The 18641-nt window shown below is 35.9% G+C and overlaps 1 pseudogene; it reads left to right on the forward strand.

The window, feature by feature from the left end:
• Positions 1-11659: 11659 nt before the first annotated feature.
• LOC131642853 (DNA topoisomerase 2-like) lies at positions 11660-18527 on the forward strand (annotated as a pseudogene).
• The last annotated feature ends 114 nt before the right edge of the window (positions 18528-18641 follow it).

Below are 18641 nucleotides of genomic sequence, written 5' to 3' on the forward strand. Positions count from 1 at the left end.
AATATAGAAGAGATCCAATCATACCTCTGTATAACTTCTGATCTACCTTCTTACTTACCTCATCCTTACCTAGGATGCATGTTGGATGCATAGGAGTTTTGGCTTCTTTGCAGTCTAGAAGATTAAACTTCTTCAGAAGTTCCTTCACATACTTGGTTTGATGAACATACGTTCCTTCTGATGTTTGATTTATTTGTATTCCAAGGAAATACTTGAGTACTCCCATCATGCTCATTTCAAACTCAGCCTGCATAGACTCAGCAAACTCCTTTCCAAGTGTAGCATTAGATGTTCCAAAAATAATATCATCTACATATATTTGACAAATTAAAATATCCCTTTTAAAGGTTTTACAAAAGAGAGTAGTGTCCACTTTTCCTCTAGTGAAACCATTATCCAGAAGGAAAGAACTTAAGCGTTCATACCAAGCTCTGGGAGCTTGTTTCAATCCATATAACGATTTCTTTAATTTAAAAACATGATTAGGAGACATAGAGTCTTCAAAACCAGGAGGTTGATGGACATAAACTTCTTCATCTATATAACCATTTAAGAAGGCACTCTTAACATCCATTTGATAGAGAGTGATGTTATGTTGAGTGGCAAATGAAATTAATAGACGAATAGATTCTAACCTGGCCACTGGTGCAAAGGTTTCTGTATAGTCAATCCCTTCTTGCTGACTATAACCCTGAGCCACCAGTCTGGCTTTGTTCCTTACCACTTCACCTTTCTCACTGAGCTTGTTTCTGAAGACCCATTTTGTGCCGATTATATTGAATCCATCTGGTCTAGGAACAAGATCCCAAACATCATTCCTTGTAAACTGATTTAGTTCTTCTTGCATAGCAATTATCCAGTCTGGATCTTCTAGAGCATGATCAACAGAAGTTGGCTCGATCAAAGACACAAGACCTAATTGACAGTCTGCATTGTTCTTAAGGAATGCTCTTGTTCTGATTGGATCATCCTTCTTTCCAAGAATGACATCTTCTGAATGACCAGAAATGAGTCTGGATGATCTTCTGACAGATGGTTCTTCAGAAATGCTTAGATTCTCCAGAGAAGCTGATACTTGATCTTCAGATTCTTTGCTTCTGATGCGTTGCTTCTTGGCTCAACAACTTCTGATATATCAATATCACAATCTGCAAAATTATCAAACTGCTTTGGTTTTTCAGAACCAAGCTTATCATCAAACCTGATATTGATTGATTCTTCTACAATCAATGTTTCAGTATTGTATACTCTGTAGCCTTTTGAGCGTTCGGAATATCCAAGAAGGAAACATTTTTGTGCTTTGGAATCAAACTTACCAAGATGATCTTTAGTGTTCAGAATAAAGCATACACATCCAAAAGGATGGAAATATGAAATGTTGGGCTTTCTATTCTTCCACAATTCATAGGGAGTCTTATTTAGAATAGGTCTGATAGAGATTCTATTCTGAACATAGCATGCAGTGTTTATTGCTTCTGCCCAGAAATGCTTAGCCATATTGGTTTCATTGATCATGGTTCTGGCCATTTCTTGCAGAGTCCTATTCTTTCGTTCTACAACCCCATTTTGCTGTGGAGTTCTAGGACAAGAGAAATCATGGGCAATACCATTTTCTTTGAAGAATTCTTCAAAGGATCTGTTCTCAAATTCACCACCATGATCACTTCTAACCTTTATGATTTTACACTCTTTTTCAGATTGAATCTGAATGCAGAAATCAAAGAACACTGAATGAGTCTCATCCTTGTGTTTCAAGAATTTTACCCACGTCCAGCGGCTATAATCATCTACGATGACTAATCCATATTTCTTTCCTCTGACAGATGCTGTTTTGACTGGGCCAAACAGATCAATGTGCAAGAGTTCTAATGGCCTTGAGGTAGAAACAACATTCTTGGACTTGAATGCAGGTTTGGAGAACTTGCCCTTCTGACATGCTTCACAAAGAGCATCCGATTTGAATTTCAGATTAGGGAGTCCTCTGACAAGATTCAGTTTGTTAATCTGAGAAATCTTTCTCAAACTAGCATGACCTAATCTTCTGTGCCAGACCCACTGCTCTTCAGAAATAGACATAAGACAAGTCACCTTCTGACTCATAAGATCTTGCAGATTTGTCTTATAAATGTTGTTCTTCCTCTTGCCTGTAAATAGGATTGAGCCATCCTTCTGATTTACAGCCTTGCAAGACTCTTGATTAAAGATTATATCATAACCATTGTCACTCAATTGACTGATAGATAAGAGGTTATGTGTTAATCCTTCTACAAGAAGTACATTAGAAATGGAAGGAGAGTTACCAGACTTTATAGTTCCAGAGCCAATTATCTTGCCCTTCTGATCTCCTCCAAACTTGACTTCTCCTCCAGACTTAAGCACCAGGTCTTGGAACATAGACCTTCTTCCTGTCATGTGTCGTGAGCATCCAGAGTCCAGGTACCATGACATGTTGTGCTTTGTCCTTTTTGCAGTCAAGGATATCTGCAATAGGAATAATCTTATCCTTAGGTACCCACATTTTCTTGGGTCCTTTCTTGTTAGATTTTCTCAAGTTCTGATTGAACTTGGGTTTAACATTGTAAGCAATAGGAGGAACAGCATGATAATTTTTAATGTGAGTTTCATGATATTTCCTAGGTTGTGTCACATGCTTTTTGGTGTGTGTTATGTGAAAACTTTGAGCATGTGAAGTGTGCCTAATATCATGGGAATGGCCATACTTGAACTGATCATACAATGGCTTGTATGCGAGTTTCATTTCATCAACAGGTTCAAGTTTGTATGGGGTTTCACCCTCAAAACCAATGCCGACTCTTTTGTTTCCAGACACAGCATATATCATAGAAGCTAGCTGACTTCTGCCAATACTTCTAGATAAGAACTTCCTGAAACTTAAATCATATTCTTTCAGAATATGGTTTAGACTAGGAGTGGATTTTTCTGAATCAGAAGGAGATCCAACATTATTGGATAATTTTAAAAGTTTTTCTTTTAATTCAGAATTCTCCAACTCAAGTTTCTTTGTTTCAAATTCAAATAGCTTTTTCAGCTTTTTGTATTTGAGACTGATCTGAGACTTGAGTTCCAGAAGTTCAGTTAGACCGGAAACTAACTCATCTCTAGTAAGTTCAGAAAATACCTCTTCAGAATCTGATTCTGATGTAGATTCTGATCTGTCATCTTCTGTCGCCATCAGCGCACAGTTAGCCTGCTCATCTTCAGAGTCTGAATCATCTTCTGACTCATCCCAGGTTGCCATAAGACCTTTCTTCTTATGAAACTTCTTCTTGGGATTTTCCTTCTGAAGATTCGGACATTCATTCTTGAAGTGTCCAGGCTCATTGCATTCATAGCACATGACCTTCTTCTTGTCAAATCTTCTGTCATCAGAAGATTCTCCACGTTCAAATTTCTTTGAACTTCTGAAGCCTCTGAACTTCCTTTGCTTGGTCTTCCAGAGTTGATTTAGCCTTCTGGAGATCAAGGACAGTTCATCTTCTTCTTCAGATTCCGATTCTTCAGGATCTTCTTCTCTAGCCTGAAAAGCGTTAGTGCATTTCTTGATATTGGATTTTAATGCAATAGACTTACCTTTCTTTTGAGGCTCATTTGCGTCCAGCTCTATTTCATGACTTCTCAAGGCACTGATAAGCTCTTCCAGAGAAACTTCATTCAGATTCTTTGCAATCTTGAATGCAGTCACCATAGGACCCCATCTTCTGGGTAAGCTTCTGATGATCTTCTTTACGTGATCAGCCTTGGTGTATCCCTTGTCAAGAACTCTCAATCCAGCAGTAAGAGTTTGAAATCTTGAAAACATCTTTTCAATGTCTTCATCATCCTCCATCTTGAAGGCTTCATACTTCTGGATTAAAGCTAGAGCTTTAGTCTCCTTGACTTGAGCATTTCCTTCATGAGTCATTTTCAAGGACTCATATATGTCATAGGCCGTTTCCCTGTTAGATATCTTCTCATACTCAGCATGAGAGATAGCATTCAGCAAAACAGTTCTGCATTTATGATGATTCCTGAAAAGCTTTTTCTGATCATCATTCATTTCTTGCCTTGTCAGCTTTACGCCTCTGGCATTTACTGGATGTTTGTAACAATCCATCAGAAGATCCCATAGATCACCATCTAGACCAAGAAAGTAACTTTCCAGTTTATCTTTCCAGTATTCAAAGTTTTCACCATCAAATACCGGCGGTCTAGTATAACCATTGTTACCGTTGTATTGCTCAGCAGAGCCAGATGTAGATGCAGGTGTAGACTTTTCACTTTCATCAACCATCTTTTACTGAAGCGTTTTTCTCTTCCTGAATCTTTTCTAAACACGGTTAAGTGCTTGCACCTTAGAACCGGCGCTCTGATGCCAATTGAAGGATAGAAAAACACTTAGAAAGGGGGGGTTTGAATAAGTGTAGCTTTAAAAACTTGACAGATAAAAATAAATTGCACAGTTATTTTTATCCTGGTTCGTTGTTAACTAAACTACTCCAGTCCACCCCCGCAGAGATGATTTACCTCAACTGAGGATTTAATCCACTAATCGCACGGATTACAATGGTTCTCCACTTAGTCAGCAACTAAGTCTTCCAGAGTCTTCTGATCACACACTGATCACTCCAGGAACAACTGCTTAGATACCCTCTAAGACTTTTCTAGAGTATACTGATCCACACGATCACTCTAGTTACAACCTGCTTAGATAACCTCTAAGACTTCCTAGAGTATTCTGATCCACACGATCACTCTAGTTCCTTACAACTTAATGTAATCAATTCTAAGAGTATTACAAATGCTTCTTGAAAGCTATAATCACAAACTGTGATATTTCTCTTAATCGTTTAAGCTTAATCTCACTAATATATTACAACAGCAATGTAGTGAGCTTTGATGAAGATGAAGATTCTGAGCTTTTAATTTGAACAGCGTTTCAGCAAGTTAATAGGCGTTGTTTTTGTTCAGGATCGTTAACCTTGCTTCTCATCAGAACTTCATATTTATAGGCGTTGGAGAAGATGACCGTTGAGTGCATTTAATGCTTTGCGTGTTCCGTACAGCATCGCATTTAATGTTATACGCTTTTGTCAACTACCTCGAGCCTTGTTCACGCTGTGTCTACTGACGTAGCCTTTAGTAGCTTTTAACGTTCCTTTTGTCAGTCAGCGTAGCTTGCCACTTGTACTTTCTTCTGATCTGATGTTTGTGAATACAACGTTTGAATATCATCAGAGTCAAACAGCTTGGTGCATAGCATCTTCTGATCTTCTGACCTTGAAGTGCTTCTGAGCGTGATACCATCAGAACTTCAGTGCTTTTGTTCTCTTGTTCTTCTGATGCTTCCATAGACCATGTTCTGATTCTGCTTCGACCATCTTCTGATGTCTTGCCAGACCATGTTCTGATGTTGCATGCTGAACCCTTTGAGACAAAGCTTCTGAGCGCTGAATTATGCGTACTCTTTATATATTTCCTGAAAGGGAAATTGCATTGGATTAGAGTACCATATAATCTTAAGCAAAATTCATATTATTGTTATCATCAAAACTAAGATAATTGATCAGAACAAATCTTGTTCTAACAAATAGGAGACGTGTTGACCATAACAGGAGTCAACGGACGAGTCATCTCAGGAACAGACAGATAACCTTCAGGCATACCCCAAGGATATCCATTAGGCATACGTTGCTGAGTAGTACCAACAGGAACAGCAGGAATTGTTGCAGCAGCAATTTCAGAAATCACAGTGGTCTGACCCTGAGTTTGGGCATTGGGAGGAGGAACTTGATTCTGATTCTGATTCTGAGTAGCCATCAATGTCTCAACCAGAGCAGTGAGACGATCCACACCATATCTCAAAGTAACAACCTCTTCACGTAGCTCACGATTCTCTTGTTCAAGACCTTCCATCTTCTTCTTGCAGTTAGCTCGAGTGTTATACCGGTGATACAGCTTGATTCTGTATGAAGAACACTGAATAAGACCTCGGGAATACTCTCGGAAGCAAGACCAAAATGCAGAATGATGCATGAAATGCAATGCAAATGATTTTTATTGGTTTTCAAGGAACTTTAAGACATTAATTGTAAACATTAACAAAAACAACATAAAACATAACAGTATTCTTTAATTAGTAATAGAAAAGCTTACAAAAGGATTCAAAGATCCAAAATTACAAAGTAAAGAAAAGCTAAAAACTAGAAGGGAACACTTCTGACGAAGATCCAACTCCTCTCCGCAGCTTCCTACGGAGCTTCTCCAACTCATCTTCATAAAAGGCCTTCAAATGAGCATTCTCGACCATCAACTTATCAGCAACTTCCTTCCATGCAACTGAATCTTCTTGACTACTAGAGGAAAATAAATCCTCTTGTTGTCTCTTTCGCTTTTTTACTTTGGTCTTCAAGATAGAGATCAATTTTCCATAACGGTTTTTGAAGTTGTCAATATTAGGAACCAAAGTTGCTAGCTCTTTCAATTCCTTTGCACTTGAATTCCTGAAAGTGTACTTCTTGATGCTTCTCTTTTGATCCATGGTACTTGTGATGTTTACAAAGAAAGTCTCTAAGTTCCTTAAAAACCATTTGTGAATGTCATTTTTTATGAATGCATGAATGCATGGTTTATGCATCAACCACAATCAAGAGCACACAAGATCACAGCAAATCACACAAAATCACACAATCTAGGTTCTTAGGTTCGACGTCACGAGCATGGAGCCATGGGTCTACCCATCCCACAAGGCGTGATCTAAGGAGTTTTGTACCTGCCAATCGGGTTCTACAAAGGTTCCCAGAGTTTTCAATCTTCTATCGGATATTACCGGCACACACAATTGCTCATGGGCGCCAACAATATGCCTAAAAAGACCTCGTCTGAGCGTAGTATCGCATGAAAACAAGCTCAAATTGGTACTTGATCTTGTTTCTGCACTACATCCTAAAAAGGCTTAGATGGGTTAAAAAGGTTCTAGGCCATTCAGCTTCTACGGACACTCACTATTGAAAGTAATAGCGTTATCACGATGGTTCGTAACAACCTCTACTACCTTCCATGAGGCCTCTACTGATTGGGGTTCCACCATATGACGCTCATGGTAAGGATTGCTCCTGACATGCGACTATTGGTCTTACCACCTCCTATCTCAAGTTACTCACCAAAGTCCGGGTTAGAACTTTATCTCATCACAGAGGAACCATCGAGCACCAAAAAGAAAATAAAGAAAATAAACAAACAAAGCACACAACAATATATACAAATAAAAACACACAGACAAACAAAAATAGGCTTAACACACTTAAAACTGGATCCCCAGTGAAGTCGCCATTTTTCTGTAGCGGGGAAAATCTGATATCGAAGCCATAGGATTGGCTCGAATCAATATTTCGTTTGAAATCGCCACCGCGCTTTATTTTTTCAAAGGAAAAGGGAAAAGAACGAAAAACCCAAAGTTTTGTTTTTAAAACAAGGAAGAGAACTCAGGTTCGGGTGTTGATTATACAAGGGGAAGGTTTTAAGCACCCCTCATATCTGTGGTATTCCACAGGAACCTTTTTGAAAATTTGTGTCGTGTGTGCTAAAAAAGAGTTTGTTTTATTTTTAAAATAAGCTCGGCAAAGCGTTAAGCTTTGTGCCTACATACCTCCTCGGTGCAATGGAGAAGTCAGAGCTAATGTAGTTCCGCTTAAAGGGAAAAATGTTTTTTTTAAAAAAACAAATAAACACTTTATCGTCGTTGGAGAGAAATACTCAGCCATTGATCTTGAGCATGAGAAAAAATGAGTTCTTTGCATCGCAAATGAAAGAAGGGCTCCAACTCGGATAAAATCAACGAGTATGCCACTAGCTCTCTCACGCGGAAAAGATCTCATTATATCAATCAATTTCAAAATCGTGGGGTATAACCACTCGTTTCGACAATTAACAGTGTCTAAGCTTTGAAGAAAAAAGGCCACTAAGGGCAAAAGATATTTTTTAAAGAAAAGGTTTTGAAAAGGTTTGCAAACATAAGAATGTTTTGGAAAAAGGGAGAAGATTTTGAAAATTTAAGAAGTGGGAGGAGATGAAGAGGCTATCCTATTGCGTAAAATAAAAGCTAAGGAAAAGAACGGTCTAACCGAAATAAGAAGCCAACACTTGACATTGTGAGTCAAGGTAGATTTCCCTTCCTTTGGAATATCAATACTAAACCAACATTATCACTTGGGGATCCAGATGAACTTATTGTCTTAGCACCACTTTGCATTAAGCACATTAAAATTCTGACAAAAATCGGGCAGAGTAACGGCTGTTTTCGGGTAAAATCCTTATCTCAATGCCTTGGAATTAACCATCAAGGACTTTCAAGGAAATACCTGCACATACAAACAGACAACAATCCAATGCCAGACAGACAGAATAACAGCAGAGTAATAACAGAATGAGAGTCCAGAGGTCCTAAGTCCATAAGTCCGAATCTCCAAAATGCTCGGGATAGTAACCAATAGTCCAAAAGAGAGCCTTAGGTGTTTTTTAGATTTTTGTTATTTATTAGTGTTTTAGCATAAAAGTAAAGTATGGTCCAAGTGGACAAAGGGAAAATAGCGGAAACATAAACATATGTCCAAATGGACAAAGAGAAAAATAGCGGAATGTAAATATGATGAAATGATAAAATAAAGCAATAAAGCGAGAAATATAAAGAACAGTATAGTAAAGTGCGGAAATTAAAGTCAATTGTTAGATGTTAAAGATAACCATCTTGAAACTTGTCCAGTATGTTATCAAAGTTAGTAGTAAAGATCGATGGTGAGTGAAGGATGTTCTCGGATTTAAATTCAATGGAACTTTATCAGAAGCTTGATAAAATCATAGCGACTACACGATAAATTTCCATAAGTCTTAAATCAACCGCATACAATTCTCTTCCATATTTGATCTTTTTTATTCGGGACACGAAATATTGCACTATGTTAAGCAGATCCCCAAGTGATTAATGTAGAAATCACCCTACAACGAGGCCGGTCAAAACTTTATGTGCTAATGCATGCGAGAGAAATGATATGTAGATCATTCTCCGAAAGCAATACCGCACGAAAAGAAAATAGGTAACGATCTAGTCTTTACTAAGAATCCATAAGAATTCTCAAAGTGTTAAGACTTTCATCGATCAAAAGAAAAAAAAGGAGAAGAAGAAGATAAAATGCATAAAGTAAAATCAACTCACACTATCATTAATATCATTCATCTAATATTATGGATTTGGTCCTTTCAAACCTATCAACATCCTAGATCCAATGATATTAATGAAATGGAGGAAGAAGAATAAAATTCACAAAAGATAATCAACTCACACTATCATTAATATCATTCATCTAATATTATGGATTTGGTCCTTTCAAAGCTATCAACATCCTAGATCCAATGATATTAATGAAGTGGAGGAAGAAGGAAGCCAAAACAAGCATAAAAAAGGCAAAAAACCACATTCTGCCAGCAGGAAATCGATTTCATGCAGGGGGAATCGATTTCCATAGTGCAGTTTTCAAAAAAAAACAAGTTACGTTTAGCAGGAAATCGATTTCATCCTTAAGGAAATCGATTTCATTAGTGTAAATTTCAGCAAAAACATCATTTAAAGGCATGAAACTTGATTTGAACAAATATACAAACACCTTATGATCACACATCAACTTGAGCACGAAATTTCCATCACAAAACCAGCAAATATCATCAATATAGCATCAAAGATTCATTGAACACAAGCAATAAAGATCTACATCATGGATCTAGCAAATTACCACTTCTTGAACAAAAGTCTTGGAGTAGCTTCAAGAGCAAGCACAAAGTGTATAGATCCTTCAAATTTGGAGATGAACAACCAAAGAAAAGAGAGAAATGTAGGAGGTTTAGTTCAAAATTAGCAAGATTCAATGTGAATCTCACTAATCTTATGAAAATGAACTTTGGGTGAGGGTTTTGGAAAGGGTGAGAAATGAATTTGCAAGCAATTTTTTGGCTCTCCAAGCTTGAGAAATGAGAGAGTAGTGGCCTCTATTTATAGGATGAGAGCAAGAGTAGTGGCAATTTGGTCATTTGCTCTTGGTTGATTAACTTGTGTTTAATTGGTGATTAAAGTGGCATTTAAATGGTAAAAAATGGTAAAATGAGGTTAAAATGGAATTAATGAAGGGAATTATTTTGGTGAGGTGGAAAATTGGTAAAATGACAAAAATGGTCAAAGAAAATAGGTGCCAAAATCAAATCAAGCTTCCCTCTCTATTTTTTAGAATTTCGCCTTAAGGAAATCGATTTCCCCCAAGAGTGAAATCGATTTCACTCTGTTCCAGAAGAGAATTTGGCGCAAAATACACTAGGGAAATCGATTTACCCAGGAGGGAAATCGATTTCATGCTGTCCAGAATGTGATTTTGTTGAAAATTGATGTAGGGAAATCGATTTACCCAAGAGAGAAATCGATTTCATCAGTCCAAAATGTGGAAAATGCCTTGTTTATTGCATGTCTTGGCTTGGTACCTACAAAACAAAAGCCTACAAAGAAACAAAGCAATATTTTTGGTATTTGGGTTAGTATAATATGCATACAAGATAAACAATCATTGGTGCTTGACGGTCCCTCTTATGGATGAGGTGAGTGCAACACCACAAACAAAACTTCCAAGTGAAGCTCTTGATTAATGATTGGGATATGAATGATATATGATCTTAGGGTCAAAAATTGGGGTATGACAGGTACCTTGGTACCTCTTGGCAATTCTGTTTGCATAATATATTCGGGTATGGGGGATGTGTAGTTTGGATGTCGAAGTCCATTATTAAGGCCATTATTAGCCATTATTCTTTCTATCATGGCAGTGAGATTGTTTTCTGTTGCCAAATTGTCTCTCCTAACCCTATGTACAACTTCATCAGGATGTTCGTCTCTTCCCACTACAACTACTCTATGCTGTTGTTGGGGAACTTCTTGTTGACCAACGTTAGTCGTTTGATTTTGAGTTTCTAAATCTACCACTTGATTTCGTTCGACTGGCGTCGGCCTAGGTGGCGGAACTGCATTTCGAATTTGTTCTAGAACTGGGTCCCCTTCTTGATAGGTTGATTGGTTGTTTTTTCGCCTATTTTGTGGGACTCCTAAGAAATCCGCCATCTGTCCTATTTGCGAAGATATTTTTTGATATGTTTCTACATTCTCCTGGTTAGTCCTGGCAATGTTTGTCGCTAATGGATTAAATATCGACCCCAATTCTCTAGCAAGGACACCTAACATATCATGGTTACTTGCATCCATTTCCTGTTGAAATGCCGCTTGACTATTGGTAGTTAAGGGAGGTATTTGGGCAGAGAAGCCTGTGTTTTGTGCGCTTCGACCTATCGAACCGACATTTGGCAAAAACGTCGTTGGGTTAGGCGCAGTGTATGTAGGCCCTGCCCCTCGTAATCCTACCATGTATGAATATGGCATTCCATATGGGTTGTTGGGTCTCCAACTTTCTAAACAGATGAGGATGGCCCTAGGGTAAATAATTGACTTGCAGCGTTTGTCGAGAAAGGTGGTTTCTCGCTTGCGCCTGTAAGCGGAGGCACGGTAGTCGAACTCGAGACTGGAACAGTCCCTGTTGGCCCTGATGTATTTTCGGGAATAGCTTGGGAACTACTTATGGCTGCAGATCCTGTCAAACCTGGTATATCCTGCGCTTCTTGAGTAGAAGTGGAAACATGCGTAGAATTTGCCGCTACTGTTCCTGACCCCTGTGGGGGATCTTGATCTCCCCCTCCACTGGCCACATTGACCATTTTCTTGTTGTACCTTCGTTTAGGAATCGGCTGCGCACTGCTGGTTAATTTACCGTTCCTAAGGTTCATACAAGGTCTTGATATTTTCTAGACAAAACAGAACAATCAATTAATAACAATCTGTTTGACACAGTCCCACTGGGCGTGCCAATTTGTTTACGGTGATTTCCGGTAAACAACCGCTAGTCCTCCAAACTATAAAATATACTTTGGTTACGCGTAGGATCGACTAGATTGTCCTAGGACATAGTCAAACAATTGCCTTTTGATATGATTTGGTTCATATTTGTTTGTTCTTGCTTCGAAAACTCGTTTGTGATATGATCATACGACTAAGAAAACATAAAAAGCGTGTAAACTGCAGAAATATAAAGTACAAGAATATAATGTGCAAGAATGTTAAATGCAGAAACGTAAAATGCTTTGAAATGAAAGTTAAACGAAAAAAAAAATAAAGGAATTGAAAAGATACTTGAATAAAGAAAGATACAAATGTATTTAGAATGGTGTTGGTGTCATACGTACATTTCTCAGCGAACTCGTTCTCTTAACACTTGATACTTGAGTAATTTGTGAGTGATTTGTACAAAATGAACACACGGAACCCTAACATTAAGACCCTTATTTATACTAATTTCGACCCTAACGGTCCTACACTAATCTGATGCCACGTTGCTCACATGAATCCCTGGGATGCCATCTGTCCTTGTTCGGTTACACAGACTATTTCGAAATTCAAATCCTCCCGCCTGAATCCTCTTTCGATACGTGGCAACGTGATCAGAATCGAGAATGCCACGAAAACACGCCAAGCTTCAGTACCATTCGTATTTCGCAAAACGTTTAAGTCTTAAAGACAATTCACTTTGAATTAGCTCCAATTCTAATCATCTTCACTTCAACTTAAACAACACCCTCAAAACATGGCCATCAGTAGCCATTTTTAATCTCAGAAATGGTCATCAGTAACCATCCTTCTTCGAATTCTAACTCTTCAAAGAATATTTTCTCTAAACGAAATTTCCAGCCAACACATGTATCAACATATGGATTTTCTTTTTGGAAATATATCTTAATATATGAATTTTTTAAATTAAATTAAAAATAAACAATTCTAACTAGTCAAGTTTTATTTAGGGAGTTGATCTTTTTCAAGAGATATTTACACGTGAAATTAAGCTGAAATCAAATGGTTAAAAGATTCAAGGATATATTTATAAAAAAAAAAGGATTTTAGTAAGCATGTTATAAAATAAGGACATTTAAAATAAAGACAACTAAAAAATTCTTCATTTGTTTTTGGATTTTTCAAAAACAAATAAAATTGAGTATTTTAGTCAACATACATAAAAAAAAATTGAGAGAATATTACAAATCAAGAACCTAAAAGAAAAATCCATGTTCATACATGTAAAAGAGGGGTGATTTAGATCAATTTTGATCCAAAATCACCCCTCCAAATCGTTTTTGTTTATGTATTACTTAAATAAGTGATTTTCACACTTTTTTTTTTGGTTTTTTTTATTTCGTGCGTCATCGTTTGTTTTGATTTCCCATATTTCTGTGGTGTATTTTGATTTCTCGTCTTTGTGCGGGTATTTTGTTTTTCCGTTTTTGTGCGGTGTTCATTTGTTTCAGGTTGAAAGATTAGTTTCGATCTAGTGCAGATTCAATCAATGACTTTGGTGCCGTCAACGCTACAGATCCGGAAGCATGAATATTTCGTACATCTCAATACAGTCAATACATTAATATTTGTAGGCATATGCAATTTGCCGTTTTATGCTATTAACATGGATGCTGTGGATTTGTTCGCAGATTCATCCTTTTTGTTTTTGGCGATTTTGAATTTGTATTGCATCGATGTACTCTATCGATTTAAATGAATGAATATCATTTATTTTCTGTCAAAAAAAAAAACTACGTCGTATTTATATACTTTGTTTTTTTTAATCATTTTATCCTTTCTTTGTTTTCTATGCCACTCTTAAAATGTTTTGAAAACGTGTAGATATAGTGTTAACATAGCATTAAAATTGTTAGAGTCAAATTTTTACCTTAATTTATTTTATCTAGTTAAATTCGAAATATAAAATCGAAGCGTAAAATTATAGAGTTTATTTTATATTAAAATAATATTAAATTTATACATACGACATACAAACAAAAACGTGTGCGAGCACGCATGCGCACACACATTTATGTTAAAATAATATTAAATTAATATACATGGCACACCCAAAACAACATCAATAGTTTAAAATTGCAATATAATTAAAAATGAAAAATAAAATATATCATAATAATAAAATATTTAAACTTCCATCGCCAGTAATTAAACTTCTTTTTCTTCTTCTTTCGTTTTATTACACTCAAACTTCAAAATACTTAAAACTTATACTCCCTCGGTTTTTTATTATAAGTCGTTTTAGACTTTTCACACAGATTAAGAAAAATAATAATTGTTGTATGAAAATGAGAAATTATGAAGGTTTTTACAAAATTATCCTTTATTAATGACATGTGGAAGATAAATTTATATAATTGAAAAGAGAGAGAATAATAAATATTTAAGGATATAATAGGAAAAATAGTATTAATTATTCATTGGAATTGTAAAACAACTTATATTAAAATACAATTTTTTTTCTAAAACGACTTATAATAAAAAACGGAGGGAGTAACATATATATTGTTTTACTTTACTTCAAGAAACTTATATATATTTTATTTGATATTTTAAGACACTTTTGATTTTCTAGATTATTTATTTTGCTTTGATTTTTAGGTTCAGTTGATCCACTAGCCACCGCTCCACCAGATAACAATGATTATATAGATATCTATGGAAATCAATGCTTGAGGAAATCTAATATAAGGTTTGTCTTTGTACGTACAATGGCGGGAGACGAGCTTGGTCTAATTGTAGTATGTATAGTTCTTTGCAAGTTCTTTTTTACAGACACACCACCACCAGCCAATGTTTACCAAACCATATCAGGAGTGACGAACATAACCAGCTAGGTTATATATATATATATATATATATATATATATATATATATATATATATATATATATATATATATATATATATATATATATATATATATATATATATATATAGGGATAAGATCAAATGACACCAAGGTGTCAAAGTTTAATTTGACACCAAATCTCAACCGTTAAAAAAATTAATCTAACGGTGATACTAAATAGTCTATTCTTTAGGATAAAAATATGCTAGGTATGTTTTTATTATTATTTTATTTCATCTAGTATCACCGTTAGATCAATTCTTTTAACGGTTGAGATTTTGGTGTCAAATTAAACTTTGACACTTTGGTGTCATTTGATCCTATATATATATATTATATATATATATATATATATATATATATATATATAGCTTCTATGGTGCAGTCACCTATTTGACTTTAGTGGTGAAGTCACTGCAATTGAAACAAAACCCTAATCAATTCTAAGTTAAACTAAGTCACATCAGCTCTATGGTAAAATAACTTTACTGTGAGATTCATTCTAAAAAAAACTTTTAATTATTGCATATAAGTCCTCATTTATTTAATAATATTTTACAAATTATATTTTTTCTTCAAATTCGTTCTTCTTGTTCATTCACCCAACTTCCCAATTCTTTCTCCCAACTTCCCAATCGAAGAAATCAATTCGAAACCCTAAATCTCTAAATTCCTCCGTTCCGGAGTTGATCTTTGGTCACCTTCTTACTAGCAGTAACTATGATGATAATGTGAAAAAAACTACCGGTGGTCGGAATGGCTATGGTGCGAAGCTCACCAACATTTTTTCAACTGAGTTTATCATTGAGACTGCTAATGGACGTCGTCTGAAGAAGTATAAGCAGGTAGTGATTCGTTTCTTGATTTTAGGGTTGGATTTGGCGTTCAATTTTAGGGTTCTGCTAGGGTTTTTGATCTTTGATTTTATAAATTGAAGTTGAATTTGTTGGAATATTTGTTTGTTTGCAAATCAAAATGAAGCCTGATTTTCTGTTACTTGAATATTGAGTATCATCTTCCTTATGATTTTTGAGTTGATTGGTTTTGTTATGAAGGTTTTCTCAAACAATATGGGGACGAAGTCTGAACCAGTGATAACTAAATGCAAAGCTGGTGAGAATTGGACTAAGGTGACCTTTAAGCCTGACTTGGAGAAGTTTAAGATGACTTATCTTGAAGAGGATGTTGTTGCTTTGATGAAAAAGCGTGTGTTGGACATGGCAGGGTGCCTTGGAAAGACTGTTAAGGTTGAACTCAATGGAAACTTGATTCGTTTTAAGTCGTTCCGTGATTACGCTGATCTCTTCCTAAAATGTGCTGAGAAGTCTAAACCCACACCCCTGCCAAGGTTTGTTTCTACAAACACATAGTTTGGGAACTCAATCTGTGCGTGTCGGTTTGTTTCCCGTTGTTGTTATTTAACATGATTTGTTTGTTGTTATTTAGGATTCATGCCAAAGTAGGCGATAGGTGGGAGATTTGTGTGAGTCTAAGCGATGGGCAGTTTCAACAGGTGAATAGCAAACTTCTGAAGTATAGTAATTTGGAGGTTTATTGATGTTAATTTTTTGTCTTACACACCTTAATTTGCTCTTTTTCAGGTCAGTTTTGTTAATTCAATTGCTACAATCAAGGGTGGGAGTCATGTCGATTACATTACAAATTAGATTACTACCTATGTAATGAATAAAGTAAATAAGAAAAAGAAGGATGCCAATGTGAAAGCTCATACTATAAAGAATCATTTGTGGGTTTTTGTCAATGCTCTGATTGACAATCCAGCTTTTGATTCTCAAACTAAGGAGACACTAACAACTAGACAAGCTAGTTTTGGTTCTAAGTGTGATGTTCCCGAATCAATGCTTAAGGATGGTTAGTAATGCATCATTTGTTGTTTGTAATTGGATCAATTAGAGGAAATGTTTTTTTAACACTCACATGTTTTAAACCTATGCAGTTGAAAAATCTGGAATAGTAGACACCCTCCTATCATGGGCTAATTTTAAACAAAGTAAAGATCTGAAAAAAACTGATGGAACTAAGACCCAGAGGATTCGTGGGATTGTAAAGCTCGAGGATGCCAATGATGCTGGTGGAAGGAACTCTGAGAAATGTACCTTGATATTGACGGAGGGAGATTCCGCCAAGGCTCTTGCGGTTAGTTGTTTATTGTATATACCAATAGAAAGAAATGCATTTCAATTTTTGGGGTTTAAAAGAAAACGGTGAAACATATATTCATTTAATTTAGAGTATGTCATTACAAATCCCCAACATACAAAGAATGAAGAATGTTTAACTTAATTTGATTTTTTCTTCTTTTGTTGTATGAAGATGGCCTGGCTTTCTGTAGTGTGCCGAGACCACTATGGTGTGTTTCCGTTGAGAGGAAAATTGCTCAATGTGCGGGAAGCTAGTAGCAAACAAATAATGGATAATGAAGAAATTCAAAATATAAAGAAGATACTTGGGCTGCAGCAAAACAAGGAGTACACAAATGTGAAGTCTTTGAGATATGGTCATTTGATGATTATGGCTGATCAGGTGAGGTTACTTGCTTAAAGATCATAGTTTAATAATATCTTAATTCTATGCTTAGTTTCAATAGAATAGGATGAGACACAATATATTATAGATGGTTTTCTTAATCACCAAAGCTATAAAGTCTCATGTTTATGTGTGATTCAGGATCATGATGGCTCCCACATCAAAGGGCTTCTGATTAACTTCATTCATTCCTTTTGGCCATAACTACATAAGGTTCCATCTTTCATGGTTGAGTTCACTACTCCCGTTATAAGGGTTAGTAGATTGATGTTGCATGTTGTCTATTTTATTTGGTCTTGAAATCCTTTGAGTTGTAGATATTTTAAGTAAAAGTCTCTTTTGGGTATTATATCCACATTTATCTTTCACAGCAGACTTGTCATTCAAATGGTACAATATTATCATTTTATTCTATACCGGAATATGAAGCATGGAGAGAAAGATTGGGGAATAGCGCAGCTAGTTGGAAGATAAAGTACTATAAGGTTTGTTGTTTTAACTTGTAAGCACAGGAAACTCCATATAATGTTTATAATTCTTCTTTCACTGTTTGCTTATTCTGTTATTGGTATTTATGCAGGGGTTGGGTACAAGTACTCCCAAGGAAGGGAGAGAGTACTTTCGAGGTCTTGATAAGTACAAAAAAGACTTCATTTGAGAAGATGATTTTGATGGAAATGCAATTGAGATGGCGTTCAGTAAGAAAAAAGCTGAAGATAGGAAGATCTGGATGCGTAATTTTGAGGTGTGATTGCCAAATAATTTACTTACAAAAGCTTACTCTTCTAGGATGTATAATTATTGTATATTTTACAAAAAAGCTGAAGATAGGAAGATCTGGATGCGTAATTTTGAGGTGTGATTGCCAAATAATTTACTTACAAAAGCTTACTCTTCTAGGATGTATAATTATTGTATATTTTACAATCTTCATTGTTGCAGCCTGGCACCTGTCGCGATCATAAAGAGAAACTTATAAACTACAAAGACTTCGTTAACAAAGAGCTTATATTATTCTCAAGGGCAGATCTCCAAAGGTCCATTCCCTCAATGGTTGATGGTCTTAAACCTGGTCAAAGAAAGATTCTTTTCTGCTCATTTAAGAAAAAGTTGTTCAAAGAAATAAAAGTTGTATATTTTGGCTAGGTTTTATGTTATGCCAAATGAGTGAAGTACTGTTTGAACATTTGTTTTTGAGAGCTTTACTCTCAAGAGATTCAAGTTAAGCTTGTTTTATCGAGCACAATGAAAAACAAAGTT

This window comes from Vicia villosa, unplaced genomic scaffold (genome assembly GCF_029867415.1).
Source record: "Vicia villosa cultivar HV-30 ecotype Madison, WI unplaced genomic scaffold, Vvil1.0 ctg.005929F_1_1, whole genome shotgun sequence".
Lineage (NCBI taxonomy): Eukaryota > Viridiplantae > Streptophyta > Magnoliopsida > Fabales > Fabaceae > Vicia > Vicia villosa.